At 43.6% G+C, this 22,542-nt stretch overlaps 1 long non-coding RNA gene and 2 pseudogenes across 1 annotated transcript; 1 reads left to right on the forward strand and 2 right to left on the reverse strand.

The window, feature by feature from the left end:
• LOC120990669 overlaps positions 1-22,542 on the forward strand; it is a 49,646-nt pseudogene that overhangs the window by 17,554 nt on the left and 9,550 nt on the right.
• Positions 2,694-3,929, reverse strand: LOC120991900 (annotated as a pseudogene).
• Positions 14,782-21,075, reverse strand: LOC120991266. Its single transcript, XR_005776605.1, has 3 exons — positions 21,017-21,075; positions 15,125-15,249; positions 14,782-14,809 (listed from the first exon to the last, which is right to left on the reverse strand). It is a non-coding gene; the product is annotated as an uncharacterized LOC120991266 (long non-coding RNA).

Here is a 22,542-nt window from a genome sequence, read left to right on the forward strand (position 1 = left end):
CACCGGGATTCTGGAGAAGAGCGGTGGCCGTAACCAGGGGAGACCGAATGACAACAATGAGGTAAGTGGGGATGAATGTTATCCTAAACGGTGGGAATTTGTTAATCCAATATATTTACAAAATTGATCACTGTCAAATTATTAACAGATTTAACAGTGATCATTATGATGGGATAACCCCTTTAAAGGGGTTTTATGAGATTTTAATATTGATGACATATCAGAATGGCGGGGTCTGGCACCCGGCACTGCTTACCCCTACTATTAAAAAGAGCCTCTTAATTAAGGACACTATACCCACATGGAAGGCCACCAGAAAACTGTACAATCTACCGTTTTCTAAGCATGTTCTGACCTGTGCAGAGCTTAGGAGGGAGCAGATAAGATTTGATAATCACCTAATGAGAATGATGGATCCTGTCATTTGGGTGGATATCTGCAATTTTAATCCTGCCTGTAATGATAAGCAGATAACTGCAATAAAGTGATCTGTACAAAGAAGTGGCGCTCAGCGTGAAAAATTGAGGATTTTATGTTATTGGTTTTATTTAATATAGATAGTAACATTGAAAATAAAATATAACATCACCAAAAATTATATGAAAACATGTTTAACATAAAAGTGTGAAGGTTTGATTAATAATTGTGTTTGCTTGTTTGGGTGCTGCTACTTGCCTCTACAGTACTCTTGGGTGGATAGTTGGTGTTAAAGGGGCTGTGCAAGAATGTGTGTGTGTGTTTGGGGGAGGGGGATTTTAAACTGAAACTTACTTACCTGCTTACCAGTGCTGTCTCCCCGCTCTTTCTGGACTGCAGTTTAACATTACCTGCAGCTAATCACGGAGTGTGGCAGTGACCGATTCCCCTTACGTCATGTCACATGATGCAAGGCACCAGTCACAAGTAATTTGGCTGCAGGCCGGTCGAAGAAGGAGCTGGGAGCCAGAGCCTGAAGACAGAAGTAAGCTTCCCTTTAGGCTGCGTTCACACGGGCGAGATTTCCGCGCGGGTGCAATGCGGTAGGTGAACGCATTGCACCCGCACTGAATCTGGACCCATTCATTTCAATGGGGCTGTTCAGATGAGCGATGATTTTCACGCATCACTTATGCGTTGCGTGAAAATCGCAGCATGCTCTATATTCTGCGTTTTTCACGCAACGCAGGCCCCATAGAAGTGAATGGGGTTGCGTGAAAATCGCAAGCATCCGCAAGCAAGTGCGGATGCTGTGCGATTTTCACGCATGGTTGCTAGGTGACAGTCTATTCACTGTATTATTTTCCCTTATAACATGGTTATAAGGGAAAATAATAGCATTCTGAAAACAGAATGCATAGTAAGTGATCAGTTGAGGGTTAAAAAAAATAAAGAAAATTAACTCACCTTCTCCGTTTGTTCGCGTAAGTCCCGGTCTCTTCTTTACTTCTCAAAAGATGAACTATGGGCTAAAGGACCTTTGGTGACGTAAGATCACATGCTCCAATCACATGGTCCATCACCGCGGTGATGGACCATGTGATTGGAGCATGTGATCTGACGTCACCAAAGGTCCTTTAGCCCATAGTTTATCTTTTAAAGAACTAAAGACCGGGAGAACTACGCGAACAACAGGAGAAGGTGAGTTAATTTTTTTTATTTTTTTTAACCCTCAACTGATCACCTACTAAGCATTCTGTTTTCAGAATGCTATTATTTTCCCTTATAACCATGTTATAAGGGAAAATAATAACATCTACACAACACCGAACCCAAACCTGAACTTCTGTGAAGAAGTTCGGGTCTGGGTACCACAGTCGGTTTTTTATCACGCGCGTGCAAAACACATTGCACACGCACGATAAAAACTGAACATCGGAACGCAATCGCACTCAAAACTGACTGCAATTGCATTCCTACTCGCGCGGGTTTGCCGCAACACACCGGGACGCATCCGGAACTAATCCGGACACGCTCGTGTGAACGCAGCCTTATAGGTCTGGCCAAGTGGGGGAGGTTTGCCAACACCTTTAAAGGGGTTGTCTGCTTTATTTATATTGATGACCTATCCTTAGTATAGGTCATCAATGTCAGATCAACTGTTTGAAGAAAAGGCTGTGCTCCTTCTCTTCATTGTTTATCTGCTTGCTGTCGCAACTGCAGCAGTAAGCAGGTGTAATTACACCTAAGCGGTCCCATTCACTTTTATGAGATGGCAGCTTCCATTCAAGTGTATAGTTGGGAGACATCGTATACAGGTGAATGGGACGTCTTAGGTGTAATTACACCTGCTCACCGCTGCGATCACGATGGCGAGCAGGTAAACAATGAAGAGAAGGCAGCGCTCGTAGGAGCACAGCCATCTCTTCAAACAGCTGATCGGCAGGGGTGCCAGGAGTCAGACCACTGCTGATCTGATATTGATGACCTATCCAGAGGAGTCGCTTGTTTTAATTATTTTTCTTTTTTATACTGTTTGCATTTCTATGCTGGGTCTTTCATATTGTTATTTTTTAAATGAACATAACTTAAGTTATTGTTTGATGAAAAATATTTGAGATACATGCACCCTTGTCTGTTTTAAAGCTAACACCTTTATTAACGTTATGTGATTGATACGGTCATTTATGTACTGCTTCTATACTTCCATGCGGTTGGTGATTAAACTATTTTCTTAAATAAAATAAAAAACATAGGTATAAAGTTCTATTTTGCTGTTATAGCATTTTGGTGTTACAGCTTCTCTCCTTTTGAATTATCCCCTGCATAACAAGATCTGATTTCTTTGTAAAACATTTCCCACATTCTGAACATGAATATGGTTTTTCTCCTGTGTGACATCTCTCATGTGTAACCAGGTCAGATTTTTGTGTAAAACATTTCCCACATTCTGAACATGAATATGTTTTCTCTCCTGTGTGACTTCTCTCATGTCTAACAAGATATGATTCATCTGCAATACACTTCCCACATTCTGAACATTAAAATGGTTTCTGTCCTGTGTGAATTCTCCCATGTGTAACAAGATATGATTTATCTGCAAAACATTTCCCACATTCTGAACATGAATATGGTTTCTCTCCTGTATGAATTCTCTCATGTCTAACAAGATTTGGTTTCTGTGCAAAACATTTCCCACATTCTGAACATGAATATGGCTTCTCTTCTGTGTGACTTCTCTCATGTGTAATAAGATATGATTTATTTGTAAAACAACTGCCACATTCTGAACATGAATATGGCTTCTCCCCTGTGTGACTTCTCTTATGTCTAACAAGATTTGATTTTTGTGCGAAACAATTTCCACATTCTGAACATGAATATGGCTTCTCTCCTGTGTGACATCTCTCATGCGTAACACGATTTGATTTATGTGCAAAACATTTCCCACATTCTAAACAAGAATACGGTTTCTCTCCTGTGTGACTTCTCTCATATGTAACAAGATGCGATTTATTTGTAAAACATTTTCCACATTCTGAACATGAATATGGTTTCTCTCCTGTGTGACTTCTCTTATGTCTAACAAGATAGGATTCATCTGCAAAACACTTCCCGCATTCTGAACATGAAACTGGTTTCTGTCCTGTGTGAATTCTCTCATGTGTAATAAGATCTGATTGTTGTGTAAAACATCTCCCACATTTTGAACATGAATATGGTTTCTTCCCTGTGTGATTTCTCTCGTGTATAACAATATTTGATTTCTGTTTAAAAAATGTCTCACATTTTGAACATGAATATGGCTTCTCTCCTGTGTAAATTCTTCTGTGTGTGGACTGACTTGATCTTCTTGTAAACTCTTTATCACAGTGAAACCCTTTACCCCCTTTCTGACCTGTACTTATGGTAACAATATGTGATAGATCAGGAGAAGGTTCCTCGTAATTAGAGGGATTATGTGGTAGTTCTGGATGGAGGTTAATGTGGTTTTCTTCTGAATAACGCTGCATGAGATCTTCATCTTCTGCTTTATAATTTAGGGATGATATGAAGTTTCCCTTAAAATGCTTACTGGGATTCTCTGTGAAGATGAAAATTTGAATTTTTTATGTTTTTTTTTCTTTCAAACTACAGAATAGACAAATGTATAACATTTCTATTAGGCTGGAAGTGGTTCCAGCAGGAAATATAGGTGTACAGTAAGTCATTCATTTTGAATGCATTTCTGGCTTTGATTCAAAACACTGCACATATGATTCCAGCCATATTATGTTTTCTATAATATTGCCTGACAATGTTCAGGATTCTGGTGTACACCCAGTCACCACTTTTATTAGAGAAAAAATAATAAAGAAATGTGAAAAATCCAACTATATCTTGCAGTCTTCTGCCAACACATTTAGCCTTTCAATGCCAAATAGGCACCACATTAAAATAACAAATTTACTAAGGATCTGTCATCACATTTCTCATCACATTCAGTATTAAATATGTCTTTTAGACCTGATGAAACTGGTGGATTCATCAGAAAAACCCATGCTACACTGATGAGCAAAAGGGTAACAATGTTTTGAACTTTTGACTTTAAGGCTTCATATTTCACCATCCACTACAGCCTGGAACGTGAGACTATCATCATTTTATAGACAATCATCTTGGCTATCTCATACATAAATTGGACTTGACAACTATATAGCATTTGTCCATGGACTTTATCATGGATTTACCGAATTCTTTGGGAAAAAACATGATCCTGGTGGTAGTTGATCGGTTTAGCAAAATGGCGCATTTTATAGCATTGCCTGCTTTACCTAATGCCAAAACTCTTGCACAGGTGTTTGTCGATAACTTCGTGAAACTACATGGCATTCCCTCTGATGTGGTGTCTGATCAGGGGACTCTGTACTCGACTGGGGGTACAGTACTCGACTGGGGGTACAATTGTCCTTTTATTCGGCTTTTCACCCTCAGTCGAACGGACAGACAGAGCCCACTAATCAGAATCTGAAGACCTACTTGAAATGTTTTGTTTCGGAGAACCAGGAGGAGTGGTCTTCATTCTTGTCGTTAGCTGAGTTTGCCATTAATAACCGTAGACAGGAGTCCACTGATAAGTCGCCATTTTTTGGGGCATACGGATTCCATCCGCAGTTTGACACATTTTCTGGTTCTCAAACGTCCGGTATTCCTGAGGAGGAACGATTTTCCTCTTCTTTGTCATCTATTTGGCAGAAAATTCAAAATAACCTGAAAAAGATGGACAACAGGTATAGGAGTGTGGCTGACAGGAGACATATGAATGGTCCGGACCTGCGGTAAATAGCTTAATTTGGGTTTGGCTGAGCTGGTGTAAGGTCGTCTCTGGTGTTCCTGTTCTTCCATCTCTACAGACGTTAAGTGTCGCGTTTGTTTGTATTTGTTTTTTTCCCTGTTGTTGTATCTGGGCCTGAGACACAGACTTCCATTCGTCCATCTGGGGAGGAATGGGTTATCTCTGATCCTTAACTTATTCCAGGGCCTTATAGGGAAATCAGGGCCTAGGTATCCTGCATATGAATATTCCTACCTTCAAGGTCTATTCATATTGATAGGTAGTCAGGGCCCGGATTAGGGTTTTCTAGGAGGTGACCTGTTTCTTCACCAGTTTCCAGGCCCAGTTACTGTTCCCCTTCCCTCCTGTGTTCAGTATGGAGTTTCCCCCCACACTGATCATGACAGTAACAATGTTTAGAACTTTTGACTTTCAGGGTCCATATCTCACCATCCACTACAGCTTTGAACGTAAGACTCTCTCATCATTTTATTGACAATCATCTTGGCTAACTCATACATTGGACTTGCAGCTATTTAGCATATGATTAGTCATGCAGATTTTTCTCATGTAACTGCATTGTTACTGTTTTGCACCTGGTGGTGGAACAATCTTTTTCTTCTTGTATACTACACATTACAACTTATTCTCACATTCCCTAATAGCGCAGTGTGACCAGTTTCTTCACCACTGGTCACAGGGGGGGGGGGGGGGGGGGAACTCCAAACGGAACACAGGAGGGAGGGGAACAGTAACTGGGCCTGGAAACTGGTGAAGAAACAGGTCACCTCCTAGACAACCCTAATCCGGGCCCTGACTACTTATCAATATGAATAGACCTTGAAGGTAGGAATATTCATATGCAGGATACCTAGACCCTGATTTCCCTATAAGGCCCTGGAATAAGTTAAGGACTAGAGACAACCCATTCCTCCCCAGATGGACGAATGGAAGTCTCTGTCTCAGGCCCAGATACAACAACAGGGAAAAGAACAAATACAAACAAACGCGACACTTAACTTCTGTAGAGATGGAAGAACAGGAACACCAGAGACGACCTTACACCAGCTCAGCCAAACCCAAATTAAGCTATCTACCGCACAGTCAGAAGGGTGGGGTCAGACTATAAAGGGTAGAAGTGATGACCACTGAGCAACAGCTGAGAAAAGGGAAGTGGTCATTAACCCTATCAACACTGAATAAAGAGAAATCAAGGAGGCTGTTAGATTCCTCCACGCTCATTCGGTCTCTCTGATCTCCTGACACCAGTCACCTGAGGGACTGTGACAGTTACCCTTTTGCTCGTCAGTGTACATTGCTTACCTACAGCTTAATTGACAAGGTCAAGGTTTTTAGTGTACCTCCTCCTCTGCTGCTGCTAAAATCTAACACAGTCTTTGGACTGAGAGATCCCCCATTTTCCAGCAGCGGTTTCAGTGCAGTACTGAGAATGTGTGAGAAAGCAGCAGCAGGGGGGGAGGTGCACTAGAAGGATTTTGTCAATGAAGCTATAGATGGACAGAGACTGAGTGTAGTTAGTGAATACAGGATTCTCTCTCTAGCTCGAGTCACAATATACTCATTTTAATGTCACACAGGAAAAAGTTCAAATGGCCATTCTGACAGGCAGATTTAGGTACACTGGCCTTATCAGGCCCAAAAGACCTACATGCAGTATATATTGTAAAATCTAGTATCAAATAATTAGAAAAGGCTCCACCAGCAAACTACTGGAGCTCAGCCTTTCAGTTACCAGCTGAAAAAAAGGGATAAATCAATAATAATAATATAGGCTGGCTCACAGTATTTTTGCATAGAATTTATTAATATACTAAATAGATACAAACTGACTTGGTGTCAGTATCAGCATACAAACATAACAGAATGTGTAAATAGGTATAGAAGTGCGGAGCTCTCGCACAAACCTATATAACCGGAGTACTCCTAGGAATGAGACCTAATTGCTAGATTTGGGCTGCAAGGGTTAATCTAATGAACCGCTCAAATGTCCATAGTTATAGATACCAGTTTGCCAACTAGTTAGAACCAAAAGTTCAAGATTGTCCTTGTTGTAATTTCCCACAGGGGGGACTCTGTGTTTAAATGTCGTCTGACCGATAGTAACCACACTTGCTCCAATCTGTGGGGCTCCACTTACTTGTTCCTGGCGGAGCAAACCATCAGACGCGCTCGCTCAGCGTCCCACGTGTCCAGCCAAGGAGTCGATCGCTGGTTTGTGACGTAGGCGCCTGCACCGTCCGGCCAGACGGAAGCTGGTATAGCTGAGCCGAGCCAGTGATTGCCTGAACTTATCAGGCCAGGGAGAGTGAACACAGCAGGGTTTACCTTGTGTTTGTGGCAGTGTCAGATAACAGCACAGTTTCAGTCCACTTGGTAGATTCTTAATGAACAAATCTTTTGCAGCGGTATATGTTTGAAGAAAAGTCCTCTTGCGTTTTTTTAGAAAAACCGCACCGGTAGCCTGGTCTCAATACACACTAGACGCGTTTCGGAAACAAGTTCCTTCCTCAGTAGGTAGTTGTATAATGCTGGATACAGACACAAGTTGTTGTTTTATATACCCTAATTGGGTTCATTATAAAATATGGGTTGGATTGCGGACCGGGCTAAACTGCACAGCCGCAATCATCACCTTTTGATGGTATAATCAATTGCTTGACTACAAACGTATCACAGTGTGTGTCTTACTTGATACATTATATCTGTACATGTGTAAGTTACATGTTAGAATAGAATAGAATAACATTTAAGATATGACACATGCTGAAATGACTGGATTTTAACATGGAAAGGTTTGATGGAAAATATGGGTCGGATTTCAGACTAGGCCGGTCCCACAGTCTCAACCTTTGTCCTATGGTACATAAATGGTCAGTATACTCCAGTACATTGCTGCATACGTTTTGCAATGTTACACCATAAAAACATATATTTAAAATAAATGCTCACATTATAAAATGCAATCAAATAAAAATGAATAAAATTGTGGATAAAAATAAACACAGTAAAAATTAAACACAGTAAAAATTACGTGCAGGGATGTGGCTTTTGGGGGGGAAGGGGAGGAATGCAGGAGGGGTCGATGCGCTGAAAAACAGCCCGGCATTGACTCCCCGTGTAGACCAACCCTTCTCCCCTATAGGAATCCAAAAATTTCAATCTCCGAGTTGAGACCCTGAGGCATCAAGGACCCAAACTCGAATATTTTCTTGGACTCCTGTCTAGACATTTTAGCCACAAAATCACCTCCTCTCCAGTCTTGTTTGACCGACTGGATAGCCATATAGCTCATGTTACTTGGATCACCTGCATGATATAATTTAAAATGTTTGGATAGAGGGTGCGTTTCTGATTGTTTCTTGATGTTATTAATATGTTCAGATATTCTAGTCTTAAATACCCTTTTTGTACGGCCGATGTACTGCTTTGGGCATGGGCACTGAACAATATAGATCACTGCCCTACTGTTGCATGACAAAATTTCTTTAATGTCCCATTTAAAGTTGTTGGACGTTGATATTATCTGTCTAGTGTTTCTATCAAAGTGTGTCTGTCTACAATTTTGACAGCACCCACACCTGTAGAAACCTTTTAGATTGTCCCATGGGGTTGTCAATGTTTTAATTTGATGTTTTCTTATAGTGGGAGCCACTTGTAGTCCCAAATCTGGAGCCCGGGTATAGACTATTGGAGGATGTACCGGAAGTATAGGACCCAATAATTTATCATCCTTCAACAGATGCCAGTGTTTGTGAATGACACTACTCACCATCTTGTAATCCTTATTGTAAGGTAAGATTATTTTAGCTGTAGTGTCTGATTCTTGCATCGCAGTAGATACTACTTTAGGTTTGAAGAATAGGGTTCTATCAAGTTGTCTTACCCTTTGTATTGAATTCTCCAATAACTTGTTAGGGTACTCTTTTAGTAGGAACTGTGTTTTCATGCTCAGTGCCTCTGCCTCAAACTGTCCATCAACCGTACAATTTCTTCTTAAACGCCTAAATTGGCTATAGGGGACATTCAAGAGCCATCTTGGGAGATGACAACTTGTATTCAGAATGAAGCTGTTTTTGGCCACATCTTTTTGGTAAGTACTACATGCAAATGTGTCATCTTTCTTTTCAATATGCAGATCCAAAAAGTTTACTGTGTGTGGATCAATATTGGCTGTAAATTTCAAATTTAGTTCATTAGTGTTAATATTACTTATGAACTCTAACAGTGATGAATGGGATCCTTTCCAGACTAACAAAATATCATCTATATAGTGCCGCCATAGGACCAGGTCCGCTCCAAGCTTAGGGGTGATGATATCTTGTTCCCAAGCTGCCATAAATAAATTGGCATAGCTCGGAGCGAACCTGGTACCCATGGCGGTGCCAGTCGTCTGTAAATAATAATTGGACCCAAATTGAAAATAATTGTGGTTCAGCACAAAATTGATCCCATCCAGTATAAACTGAAGTTGCTCAGTCGTCAGATTCCCTTTCTGTGATAGGATTTTGGACACTGCCTGTATACCCTGATTGTGATTGATGCTTGTATACAGAGAACTTACGTCCAGTGTAGCAAGCATCCAATCTGGGTGACAGTACATATCTTCCAACATTTTGACTATTGTAGAGGTATCCCCAAGATACGAAGGGGTGTCTCTGACATAGGGTTGCAAAAACCTATCCAAATATTGGGATAGGTTTGATGTTAAAGATCCTATGCCAGAGACAATTGGCCTTCCAGGAGGGTTGACCGGATCCTTATGTATCTTGGGGATACAGTAGAAAATGGGTAATCTTTTTTGTGTGCCCAAGATGAAATTGCATTCCATATCATTTAAAATTCCTATTTCTTTTGCTTTATTGCACAACAATAACAATTGTTTGCAATATAGATTTAAGGGGTCCTCGTGTAATTGAGTGTAAGTTGTAATATCAGACAACTGGCTCAGACACTCTTTATTATATTTTTCTGTGTCCAAGATCACGATCGCCCCTCCCTTATCGGCTGGGCGTATTGTGATCTCTAGGTCTTTCTGCAATTGTTTAATTGCCTGTATTTCTTGTTGGGAAAGGTTTATATTTCCCTTTTGTTTTGGATTAAGTTTTCTTATGTCTGCTTCAACAGCTCCTCTAAATGTAACCAATTCCTTACTTAATTCTTGTTTGGGGTACATCTTAGACTTAAGTTTTACATCAACATGCTGATATTTGGTTGACACTATTTCAGGTCGGTATATACTGTTTTTCATGAAGTACTTTTTACAGCATAATTTTTTAATATATTTCTCAATTGCAATGTATGAATCAAATTTATTGAGTTTAGCACTCGGGGCAAATTTTAACCCTTTTGACAGTAGTGATTTTTGTGGAGGGGTTAGTTCCCTTGTGCTCAAGTTCATTATGTTATCTCCTGTGATTTCACTATCTTTTGTTGTGGACCCTCGTTTTGTTCTACTTCTTCGTGTTCTCTTTTGCGTGTGCTTGTGTTTAGTTGTGTAAAAGGGTTGTGTATCTGTGCTTGTGCTGTGAATATTTTGGGCCGCATGTTCAGTGTTGGGTCTATCTTCTGTGTTACTAATACCGGTTCTTTGAGTGACTCTAGTGGTGGATATACTTCCTTGGATAGGGAAAATGACCAAGGAATTTTCGGCTGTGGTGTCTGTTTCTCTACGCAGTACATCGGCCGTACAAAAAGGGTATTTAAGACTAGAATATCTGAACATATTAATAACATCAAGAAACAATCAGAAACGCACCCTCTATCCAAACATTTTAAATTATATCATGCAGGTGATCCAAGTAACATGAGCTATATGGCTATCCAGTCGGTCAAACAAGACTGGAGAGGAGGTGATTTTGTGGCTAAAATGTCTAGACAGGAGTCCAAGAAAATATTCGAGTTTGGGTCCTTGATGCCTCAGGGTCTCAACTCGGAGATTGAAATTTTTGGATTCCTATAGGGGAGAAGGGTTGGTCTACACGGGGAGTCAATGCCGGGCTGTTTTTCAGCGCATCGACCCCTCCTGCATTCCTCCCCTTCCCCCCCAAAAGCCACATCCCTGCACGTAATTTTACTGTGTTTAATTTTTACTGTGTTTATTTTTATCCACAATTTTATTCATTTTTATTTGATTGCATTTTATAATGTGAGCATTTATTTTAAATATATGTTTTTATGGTGTAACATTGCAAAACGTATGCAGCAATGTACTGGAGTATACTGACCATTTATGTACCATAGGACAAAGGTTGAGACTGTGGGACCGGCCTGGTCTGAAATCCGACCCATATTTTCCATCAAACCTTTCCATGTTAAAATCCAGTCATTTCAGCATGTGTCATATCTTAAATGTTATTCTATTCTATTCTAACATGTAACTTACACATGTACAGATATAATGTATCAAGTAAGACACACACTGTGATACGTTTGTAGTCAAGCAATTGATTATACCATCAAAAGGTGATGATTGCGGCTGTGCAGTTTAGCCCGGTCCGCAATCCAACCCATATTTTATAATGAACCCAATTAGGGTATATAAAACAACAACTTGTGTCTGTATCCAGCATTATACAACTACCTACTGAGGAAGGAACTTGTTTCCGAAACGCGTCTAGTGTGTATTGAGACCAGGCTACCGGTGCGGTTTTTCTAAAAAAACGCAAGAGGACTTTTCTTCAAACATATACCGCTGCAAAAGATTTGTTCATTAAGAATCTACCAAGTGGACTGAAACTGTGCTGTTATCTGACACTGCCACAAACACAAGGTAAACCCTGCTGTGTTCACTCTCCCTGGCCTGATAAGTTCAGGCAATCACTGGCTCGGCTCAGCTATACCAGCTTCCGTCTGGCCGGACGGTGCAGGCGCCTACGTCACAAACCAGCGATCGACTCCTTGGCTGGACACGTGGGACGCTGAGCGAGCGGGTCTGATGGTTTGCTCCGCCAGGAACAAGTAAGTGGAGCCCCACAGATTGGAGCAAGTGTGGTTACTATCGGTCAGACGACATTTAAACACAGAGTCCCCCCTGTGGGAAATTACAACAAGGACAATCTTGAACTTTTGGTTCTAACTAGTTGGCAAACTGGTATCTATAACTATGGACATTTGAGCGGTTCATTAGATTAACCCTTGCAGCCCAAATCTAGCCATTAGGTCTCATTCCTAGGAGTACTCCGGTTATATAGGTTTGTGCGAGAGCTCCGCACTTCTATACCTATTTACACATTCTGTTATGTTTGTATGCTGATACTGACACCAAGTCAGTTTGTATCTATTTAGTATATTAATAAATTCTATGCAAAAATACTGTGAGCCAGCCTATATTATTATTATTGTAAAATCTAGTTAGAGATCCTCTTTAACCCTTTCAGGACTGGGGCATTTTACATTTCCGTTTTTCATTCCATAGCTTCCCGAAGCCATAACATTTTACTTTTCAGTTCACATAGCAGTATGAGGGCTTATTTTGGTGGGACATGTTGTACTTTCTAACGTCACCATTTAAGGTTGCATTCAATGTAGTGGGAAGCTGGAAAATAATTCCAATGGGATTGAATTAGAAAAAAAAGCTATTTCACCACAGTTTTATGGGTTTTGGATTGACAGCGTTCACTGCAATATGTGATAAAAATGACCCGTGCCCTTCATTTTCTGGGTCAGTACGATTACAAAGGTACCACATATGTATAGTTTTTTTTTTAAACTTTAGAAAATATATTTTCCTTTGCATTGCAATATTTTGACCCCCATCAATTTTGGGGGAGGTGAAGAAATAAAAAAAATGGTGATTCGTTCATTTAGATATTTTTTTCCATTACACTGTTTTCCGTTGGGATAAATATTTTTAGATTTTAATTGTACAAGTGTTTTGGGACGCAGTGATGCCTATGATGTCTATTTTTTACTGTTTATTTTTATTTTGGCGAAAGGGAGTGGTTTGAATTTTTATATTTCTTTATATTAAAAAAAAATGGTTTTTCTTTTTTACACTTTTTAAAAGTTCCCCCAGGGAACCTGAACATGCAATCATCAGATCGCTTCTGCCATAGACTCCAAAACATTAGGATTGAAGTCTATGAGAAATATGCTATGGCCAGCATAGACTTCTACTATGACGAAATGCATAACGTAATTGTTATAAAACCCAAACCAAAACCCCAAACTCGAACTTGTAAAACACAAGTTAACCCATCACTACTTGTGAGGCTGGTGGTCCTCCACTACATGTCACTGCACACACGTGTACACACTGCACATGGCGGCTCTTACCCTGTGATATAAGAGGCTGGTGCTCCTCCATTACATGTCACTGCACACACGTGTATACACTGCACATGACGGCTCTTACCTTGTGATATAAGAGGCTGGTGCTCCTCCATTACATGTCACTGCACACACATGTATACACTGCACATGACGGCTCTTACCTTGTGATATAAGAGGCTGGTGCTCCTCCATTACATGTCACTGCACACACGTGTACACACTGCACATGACGGGTCTTACCTTGTGATATAAGAGGCTGGTGCTCCTCCATCATGGCCTCCTTGTACAGATCCTTGTGTCCTTCTATATACTCCCACTCCTCCATGGAGAAATAGACAGTGACATCCTGACACCTTATAGGAACCTGACAACACAATGACACCGTCATCACCCAGACCCCTCCAGTGCTGTTACTGGAGAATTTCAATATAACAGAACAATAACGAACACAGGTGCACTCTGCAGTAATACTAAATCCTCAAACTGATTTTAAAATTGAGAGATTAGTCAACATGTCCCACGGTGTAGAACATGTCTTAAGCCCGGACACCGCGACAAGGTTTCTCAAGTAGCCCGGGACCCTACACTCTCCAACCTGAGCCATATGGGCAATACCAGGAGCCAGTGGGCAAATTACAGGAGCATTGGGCCGACTCACAAACAACTCACCAGTTACCTCCAGCATGTGGCCATGCCTGCAATGGGAGGAGGGAGGAGTCTGTGAGTCCCACTCAAGACTTGCTGATATGTCCCAGGCCTCACAGGTGCACCTAAATGTGACCTGTAGATGGAAAACAGGCACATTTAAATAGGAGTTTATACACCTCCAGAAAACTATATATACAAACTAAGAAGACAGGTTGGCATTAGCAGGAGGTGCTTCAAACCCACATGCAGTTGTGCATATATATAGGGGAGCAGATCCTGCATTTGTGGCCCGTTGCTAATGGCAATCCCCAGCAAAATGCATACAATGGAGGATGCCCGCAGCGAACCACAAGTACCACAATAGACATCCTACACAAGGTAACAAGTGCGGATGTAATAATTAATATAACAATATAACAGAACAATAACGAACACAGGTGCACTCTGCAGTAATACTAAATCCTCAAACTGATTTTAAAATTGAGAGATTAGTCAACATGTCCCACGGTGTAGAACATGTCTTAAGCCCGGACACCGCTCTGTGATGGGGGGAGGGGTCCTGCTCCGCCCTCCTGACTCCTGGAGATGGATGATGGGAGTCACACAGTCCCCCGATGTCTTCTTCACTATTGTGTACTCCTGTGGATGGAGAGAGACACTTAGGGAATAAACCCTTCAGGGGCCATGTGCTCTCCTATGGCCCTTTCCTCCTGGATACAACGTGCCTACTTACCTTCTCATGGCTCCTACGACATGACTATTGGTCACTGGTCACATGATACATCACTCACCATACTGGGGGCTGATCTTCAGGGTCTCCATCACTTGGAAGGTCTGGAGGCCGTTCTCCAGGACTCTGGACTCTTCCTATCACTTCCTATGATGGATTCACCTTCCCGATGTCTGACTTGTTACAGAATACAATAAAGAGGAGATAAATCTAGAAAAGTTTACCTCTCCGCTCAGCAGGGAGATGATCTCCAAGGTGAGGTCTAATATTCCTCTGCTGATCTCCTTCCTGTCCATCCTTGGTGGCTCATTCAGGAGAAGGGTCGTATTGCTGGTTTTCTTCATCCCTCCTCCAAAAAAAGGAATAAAGGTTAATCAGTGAGTCCCATGTCCCCGATAATGAGGCCGAGAAAAAGTACAACTCATCCCGCAAAACTCAGACCCTCATAAAGCTGCACTGATGGGAAAAACTCTGAGCTCCTGGTGTATCTAAGCTCCTGGCAGTGCAGTTTGTATCTAAGCTCCTGGCAGTGTAGTTTATGGAGGCAGGAGACACCTGGCAGTGCAGTGAGGTTTGTACATCCATGTAGATCAGGGATCAGCAACCTCCAGCTGTTGTGAAACTACAACTCCCAGCATACACACTTCCTCAGCTGTTCCTGTAACTCATGTAGAATATGGACCTGTGACCATCAGAGACCATGGCCTCCTGTGATCTCCAGATCCTGAGTCTGCGCACGTGGACCCTCGGTCGGTGACTTGTAGGGTCACATGGTCAGGTTTTCTGATGCAGTTTTAGAAACCAAGTCCCATAGACATTCTTTCCTTTTATGATCCACTCCTTCAGCTTCCAAAATGGACATTAACTCCTTCATTACTGTACGAACCTGTCCCATTAGACGCCATGATAAGGGTACTTTCACACTAGCGTTTTTCTTTTCCGGCACTGAGTTCCGTCCTAGGGGCTCAAAACTGGAAAAGAAGTGATCAGTTTTATCCCAATGCATTCTGAATGGAGAGAAATCCGTTCAGGATGCATCAGGATGTCTTCAGTTCAGTCACTGAACAGCGTTTTGGACGGAGGAAATACCGCAGTATTATCTCCGTCCAATATGCCGGATCAGTTGCTGGAATGCCGGATCCGGCATTAATTTACATTGAAATGTATTAGTGCCGGATCCAGCATTAAAAATACCGGAATGTCGCAGACCGGTAAAAATGTAAAAAAAATAAAATAGAAACGGATTAGTTTCTCCGTATGACAAACGAAGGGACAGATCCATTCTTGCAATGCATTTGTAAGACGGATCCGCATCCGGATCCGTCTACAAATGTCTGTTTGCATGCAGATTACCGGATTCGGCAGGTAGTTCCGGCGAAGGAACTGCTTGTCGGATCACTCTGCCGTAAGTGGGAAAGTAGCCTAATCACTATATCAATGACCGGCCTCCACAACCCGATGGGGTCACCAGCCTTCCCAGCCCTCACCTAGGGGGCATAGGACCTCCTGTACACAACTTCTAGACTCACAAGTGACTTCCACCGAGCCCATAAAGTAGGTGGAGACAGCAATACTATAGTGCATAGTTCTCCCTTATAAAGAGGGGCTCAGACGCCTGTACAGCAATTCCCAGGAGGCTGCAGTCCCTGGATCCAGCAGAGAGGTGAAGAGTGACACCAATAAGACCCCCCGGACCCCACTAATGACATGGAGTAATGTGGTAAGGTAACGGCCAAAGGGTGAGAAAGGCGCTCATAGGGTAAGTAAGTCGAGGTGCAACAGCTTCTTTCAGAGAGCTGGTGGATGCGATAGACTCACCTGTTATGGTTGCACCGAAGTTAAGTGCAACCGTATTGTAGGTGAGCAGTGAAGTATAAAAGGTGCAGGTCAGTGCTGCCAGATGCGTCAAGAAGCCCCTTGGGACGAAGGCCAAGTCGCCACTCGGGTATATATTGGAAAACGTATCTTAGCTTGTCACTGTGGGGTGATCAAGCTGGTAGACGATCATAAGGTGCATTACCACGACCCGGTACAGGATACAATAAAGTTTATTTTGAGACAACGCGTTTCGGGGTCTCGACGGCCCCTTTATCAAGTCTGTGTCACCCTAGTTTTTTGTGCAGCTGGGTGTGTACTGCCTGGTTTCTTCTAAAAAAGGCGCATGTCCGTACCTATTCGAAACGCGTAGATTGCAAACTGGACCTGTTCACTGCTCTGATCCTCTACTGCATGCCATGGCCTTTGGATTGTTTCACAGATTTGCACCAACTCTGGTGACATGTCAAACGAAGGAGAACAGCAAGAAGGTAAGACCATGACACAAACTCATAGTCAATAACAGGCCGAGATCAAGCCGGGCAGAGTTGGTGCAAATCTGTGAAACAATCCAAAGGCCATGGCATGCAGTAGAGGATCAGAGCAGTGAACAGGTCCAGTTTGCAATCTACGCGTTTCGAACAGGTACGGACATGCGCCTTTTTTAGAAGAAACCAGGCAGTACACACCCAGCTGCACAAAAAACTAGGGTGACACAGACTTGATAAAGGGGCCGTCGAGACCCCGAAACGCGTTGTCTCAAAATAAACTTTATTGTATCCTGTACCGGGTCGTGGTAATGCGCCTTATGATCGTCTACCAGCTTGATCACCCCACAATGACAAGCTAAGATACGTTTTCCATGGAGTAATGTGGACAGACAGCGAGAGGTCTCTGCGGATCTGAGGAGACGAGGAATCTGTAGAGGAGCTCGGAACAAGAGATCGCTATCTGACCGCATCATTCTCCTGACCGGATTCCCGCCATCCCAGGAGAAGCGCGACGTCTGCTCTGTTCTGGGGGAATCCGCTCCGCACTTCTCTTCTGTAAAGAAGGTAAGAGCAGACATTTCTACATGGAACACGTATGTGACACGTCTGCTCTGCACATGCCTTCTAGCCACGCCCCCTAATAAACCCAGGGAGGCGGTCCCTGATGATGGGCACTGGGGCTGGCGCTGTGATGGGCGCCCCCTGGCTGTCATACATTCCTGTGTCTGCACCAAATCCCCGGAATATTCCTCACAGGACCTGTCCAGCCGAATGATAACAACCCCCACTATCCCTACTACTACTCTCCCCTCCACTGCACCCTGTCCCCTATCTCACACCGCCGCTGACTGCATTTACAGTTGTCATGTGGAGAGGGCCTTAATTGGCGTGAGGAGACTTATAGGCCATACATGCTCCTCTGTTATTCTGGGAAGAGGGTATGCAAATGAGCTCTTAAGCTCCGCCTCTAATACCACCAGATGTAAGGCAGCTATCCTATAAGTCAATGTTCAACCCTTTAAACAGGCCTTGAGACATGAATCGGATATTAAATAAGCCAGCACCTTATCTCCAGACAACTGTTTCGGGATGAGCCAGTACTCTCCGCTCTTGACTGTTGAGGGACAAACCCCTCCATCCCCCACTCTCAAGACAGCTGTCTGCAGATGAGATGCTGGCTTATTTATTATCCAAGTCACGTCTCAAGGCCAGTTAAAAGGTCAAACATTGCATAGGATAGCTGCGTTACCATGATCCGGACACTGGTACACAACTGGGTCATGGTGTGAATCCATAGGCTGATTTGGCGCAGAGGGGTGATTACATGGGAAAGCGCTCATCTTCTCACTCCTTCCCAGGAAGAAAAGACCCCCCATATATAACAATCAGAGAGATGGAGGAGAAGGGGAATGATAGCACGCACAGAAGTCCATGTGACCTTCCCCCTGCTGTCATATGTTGGGTTGTGTAGCAACAAGAGGTCTGGTCTTGTTTGAAAGCTGACAATCTAAAGCTTTACAACAAGACTGGGTTTGAAGAATTAGATGCCATAGGTAGGGAGGGACGCATAATCTTAAAAAATAGCTTCGAGAGTGAAAGCAGCTAAAAACCTGCGTTCACATTCCGGTACTATCAGTCCCAACCGGTTTCTAAAGGCTTTATCTCCCAAAGTAGAGAAGCTAAGGCTGCAATCCTGGTCTCTTTCAAACAAGACCAGGTCCATAACTTTAGCCCACAGTCGCATGACATATTTTCCGTAAGAGTAAGAATACTCCTTTTAGCATTTTTGAGGAGCATTTTTAGCCAGGGAGGAATATGAAAGTTGCAGTAATTGAAATAAATAATATGTCGGCCCAAATAATGTAAAAATGTTGCTATTTTTGCAGAGAAACCATGCAGCCAAAAACACTGAAGCAAATATCTTGATTGTACCAGCATGCTCCGGCTGAGCAGTGGAGCCGCTCATACCTGAAGGCAGATCAGAGGCTCAGACAGTGCATGCTGGTGCGGTCAGGATGTTATATTTGCCCTAATCAGTTCACATTACTTTGGGCTGCACATGCAGCCAGGTTATCACTACTACGATTAACCCCGCAATGTTCTGCTCTGTAAGATCCAGTGCCCACAGATGAGATGACAGAGCAGTGTAGAAATATAGTGGGAGCCGAGGGCCAGGAGACAGTGGAAGAGAACACAGGACGGCGGTGGTGGTGGGCACGGGAAGCAGTACTTCATCGTAGCTCTTGTTACTGGAATCTGACCTCTTGCCTGGCAGTGACCTCCTCACCTCTGATGTCGGCAGCTGGCTCCGCAGTCAGAAGAATGCAGTCCAAATGTCCTCTGGCCACCACCTTCCCCGAACTATTCTCGGTGGAAGTTCGGGTCCCAGCACCTTTCAGACCATTGTCTGAGATGAGAATACCCCTTTAATTACGCATGAGCCTTTTTTCAAAGCGTAAATTTACCTGTAGAGGCGTTATTGTGAGCTCTGCCTCTAGCTGCTACACAGCCTGAGATATGGAGGGTTACAGCACCGCTCCCCTAGCTGCTCGAGTTCTGCCCTGGATAAACTGTTACTTCCTTTTCCCAAAACCTGAGCAGGGCGCAGGTAACACTGTCGGAGGATTATCGGGCGCAATATTTTTTTATTGTATTTTTACTAATTTTGGGCTTAAAATCATTTATTGATCTTTATTAAAAATATTCAGGTTAAAGGGGTATTCTTAGGTCGGACATTGGGGGCATATAGCTAGGGACCCGCACCTATACTTAGAACAGAGCCCACAAAGTGAACGAGGGTGCAGTGTGCATGCTCAGCCGCCTTACATTCATTCTTATGGGAGCACCGAAAATGGGGCTGACGGACATAGCTGAGCCAGTGCCAGTGCTCACATAGAAATTAATGGCAGTCGGCCACGCATGCGCACTGCGCCCTCCTTCACATTGCAGGCTCCCCTTCTGGGACCTGCACATATCAGACACTGGGGCATATCCTAGCGATATGCCCCCAATGTCCAAGATAGGACAACCCCATTAACTTCTGCCTTGCTGTGAGAATTGTACTTTGTGCCGGTCATCTAATAACCCTTATCTCTAAACTACTAAGAGGCCATAAACACAGTAAGGTAAGAACTGAGCTATAATGAATGTTTATAAGGTCAGAGAGCAGAGATAAAGAGCCTGTCACCTGAGCTGCCTGACGGAACAAAGTGAACATTCAGATCCTGCTACTAGAGAATCTTAAGGCTGCAAAGAGAAAGGAGCTGAACATTTTTAATGAAGACCAATTGAAAACTGATTGTTAGCTCAAAATGAGTACAACGTAATAATGAAAAAAACTTGACCGCACCACATAGCCTGAGCGGGGCCGGTCTCCTTAGGAACTATAGGGTCCGGCCTGTAAGGAGGAACCTAGAGGATACTGGACATTTCTCATTAATAGACCTTGGGCCCCATACTTGCTGGGCGGGGCCAGTCTTCTTAGGAAATTTAGGGCCCAACCTGCGAGGTGAGGAGGAGCCTGGAGGGCACTGGCCACATACTCGCTGGGTGGGGCCGGTCTCCATGGTAACTGTCGGTCACGCTTGTTAGGTGAGGAGGAGCCTGGATATTTCTCATTAATAGGCCCCATACCTGCTGGGCGGGGTAAGTCTCTATGGTGACTATAGGGTCCAGCCGGTGAAGTGAGGAGGAGCCTGGAGGACATGGACATTTCTCATTAATAGGATTTATTATGTGTAATGGAGGAGAATCTCCAGAGGTGACATGTCTGAGCTCTCCACCACACTGTCTCCTCACAGCTCATCTTACCTGCAGGCTGGAGGAATGGCTGATACCAGAGAGAACAAGAGCCCTGACTACCGACCAGGACCTGCCCAGTATCTGCTGCTGGGTAATGCCTACAATGTATGGGCTCTGGAGAGGTTTAGGACACTTTATGAGCTGATGTTCTGATTTGGAGGCTGAAGGACTTTTCCTACAAGTTCTGTGAGGGATCAGATTAAACATTAGTTCTCAGAAGGAATTGGGGGCGGGGCTAGATTCTGTCAGGAGCCCCTTCAGTTTAGAATGTACTGTGAGAGCTAAAGGACCTGTGATGATGTCACTGTCATGTGATCAGTGCAGGGGCGGAGCTAGCAAGCAGAGTCACTGATCACATGCCGGTGACGTCACCCCAGGTCCTTCAGCTCTGGCAGTGCAGCAGATACTGGGCAGGTCCTGGTCGGTAGTCAGGGCTCTTGTTCTCTCTGGTATCAGCCATTCCTCCAGCCTGCAGGTAAGATGAGCTGTGAGGAGACAGTGTGGTGGAGAGCTCAGACATGTCACCTCTGGAGATTTTTATGCTGCTTATTCTCACATCGTTACTATTCCTATTATGTGCAGAAGTGGTAGCTGCAAATACAGTGAAGGAGGTTAAGCATGCATGGGATAGGCATAAGGCCATCCTTCATATAAGATAGGGCCGGGGGCTATCCATAGTATTCAGTATATTGGGCAGACTAGATGGGCCAAATGGTTCTTATCTGCCAACACATTCTATGTTTCTATAAGATATGAAATGTGTTGTAAAGGGTTAAATCCAAAGGAAATGTCTGATATCACATTACAGTTGTACATGCAGTCAGTGGCGGTGTGAAAGGAGCAGATGGTGGACAGTGGAGTTTAGAGTAGTCCATCATTCGCTGGCCCCTGACTGTCCTGGTGAGGGGCCCCTGCCTCCAGGAGGAGAATGAATGGAGCGGGGCCCGGCCTGAGCTCAGCTCTCTCCAGTCTCTTCTCTAGGAGTTGTGGACACAGCTGAGCACAGCCCAGAGGTGGGACCTGCATCTATCAGACATTTATCTCCTGTGGAGCCACCAGAAATCTCCATGCTGGGGCCCCTGGAATCCATGTGGTGGGGGCTCTGAGAAGCGGGGCCCCTCCAGGCTCAGGAAACGCGGTTCTGGAGGTGACATCTGGTCTTGTCCCCTGGATGATTTCCTCTCCTCTTCTCCTAAAGGCGCCTGCAGTACTAGAAGCCTCCAGCTCCTCCAGTTCTCTCCTCTTCTCCTGAATGACCACCAAGGATGGACAGGAAGGAGATCAGCAGAAGAATATTAGACCTCACCTTGGAGATCATCTCCCTGCTGAGCGGAGAGGTAAACTTTTCTAGATTTATCTCCTCTTTATTGTATTCTGTAACAAGTCAGACATCGGGAAGGAGAATCCATCATAGGAAGTGATAGGAAGAGGGTCCTGGAGAACGGCCTCCAGACCTTCCAAGTGATGGAGAACCTGAAGATCAGCCCCCAGTATGGTGAGTGATGTATCATGTGACCAGTGACCAATAGTCATGT

The sequence above is a fragment of the Bufo bufo genome, chromosome 2, assembly GCF_905171765.1.
Source record: "Bufo bufo chromosome 2, aBufBuf1.1, whole genome shotgun sequence".
NCBI classification, from domain to species: Eukaryota; Metazoa; Chordata; class Amphibia; order Anura; family Bufonidae; genus Bufo; species Bufo bufo.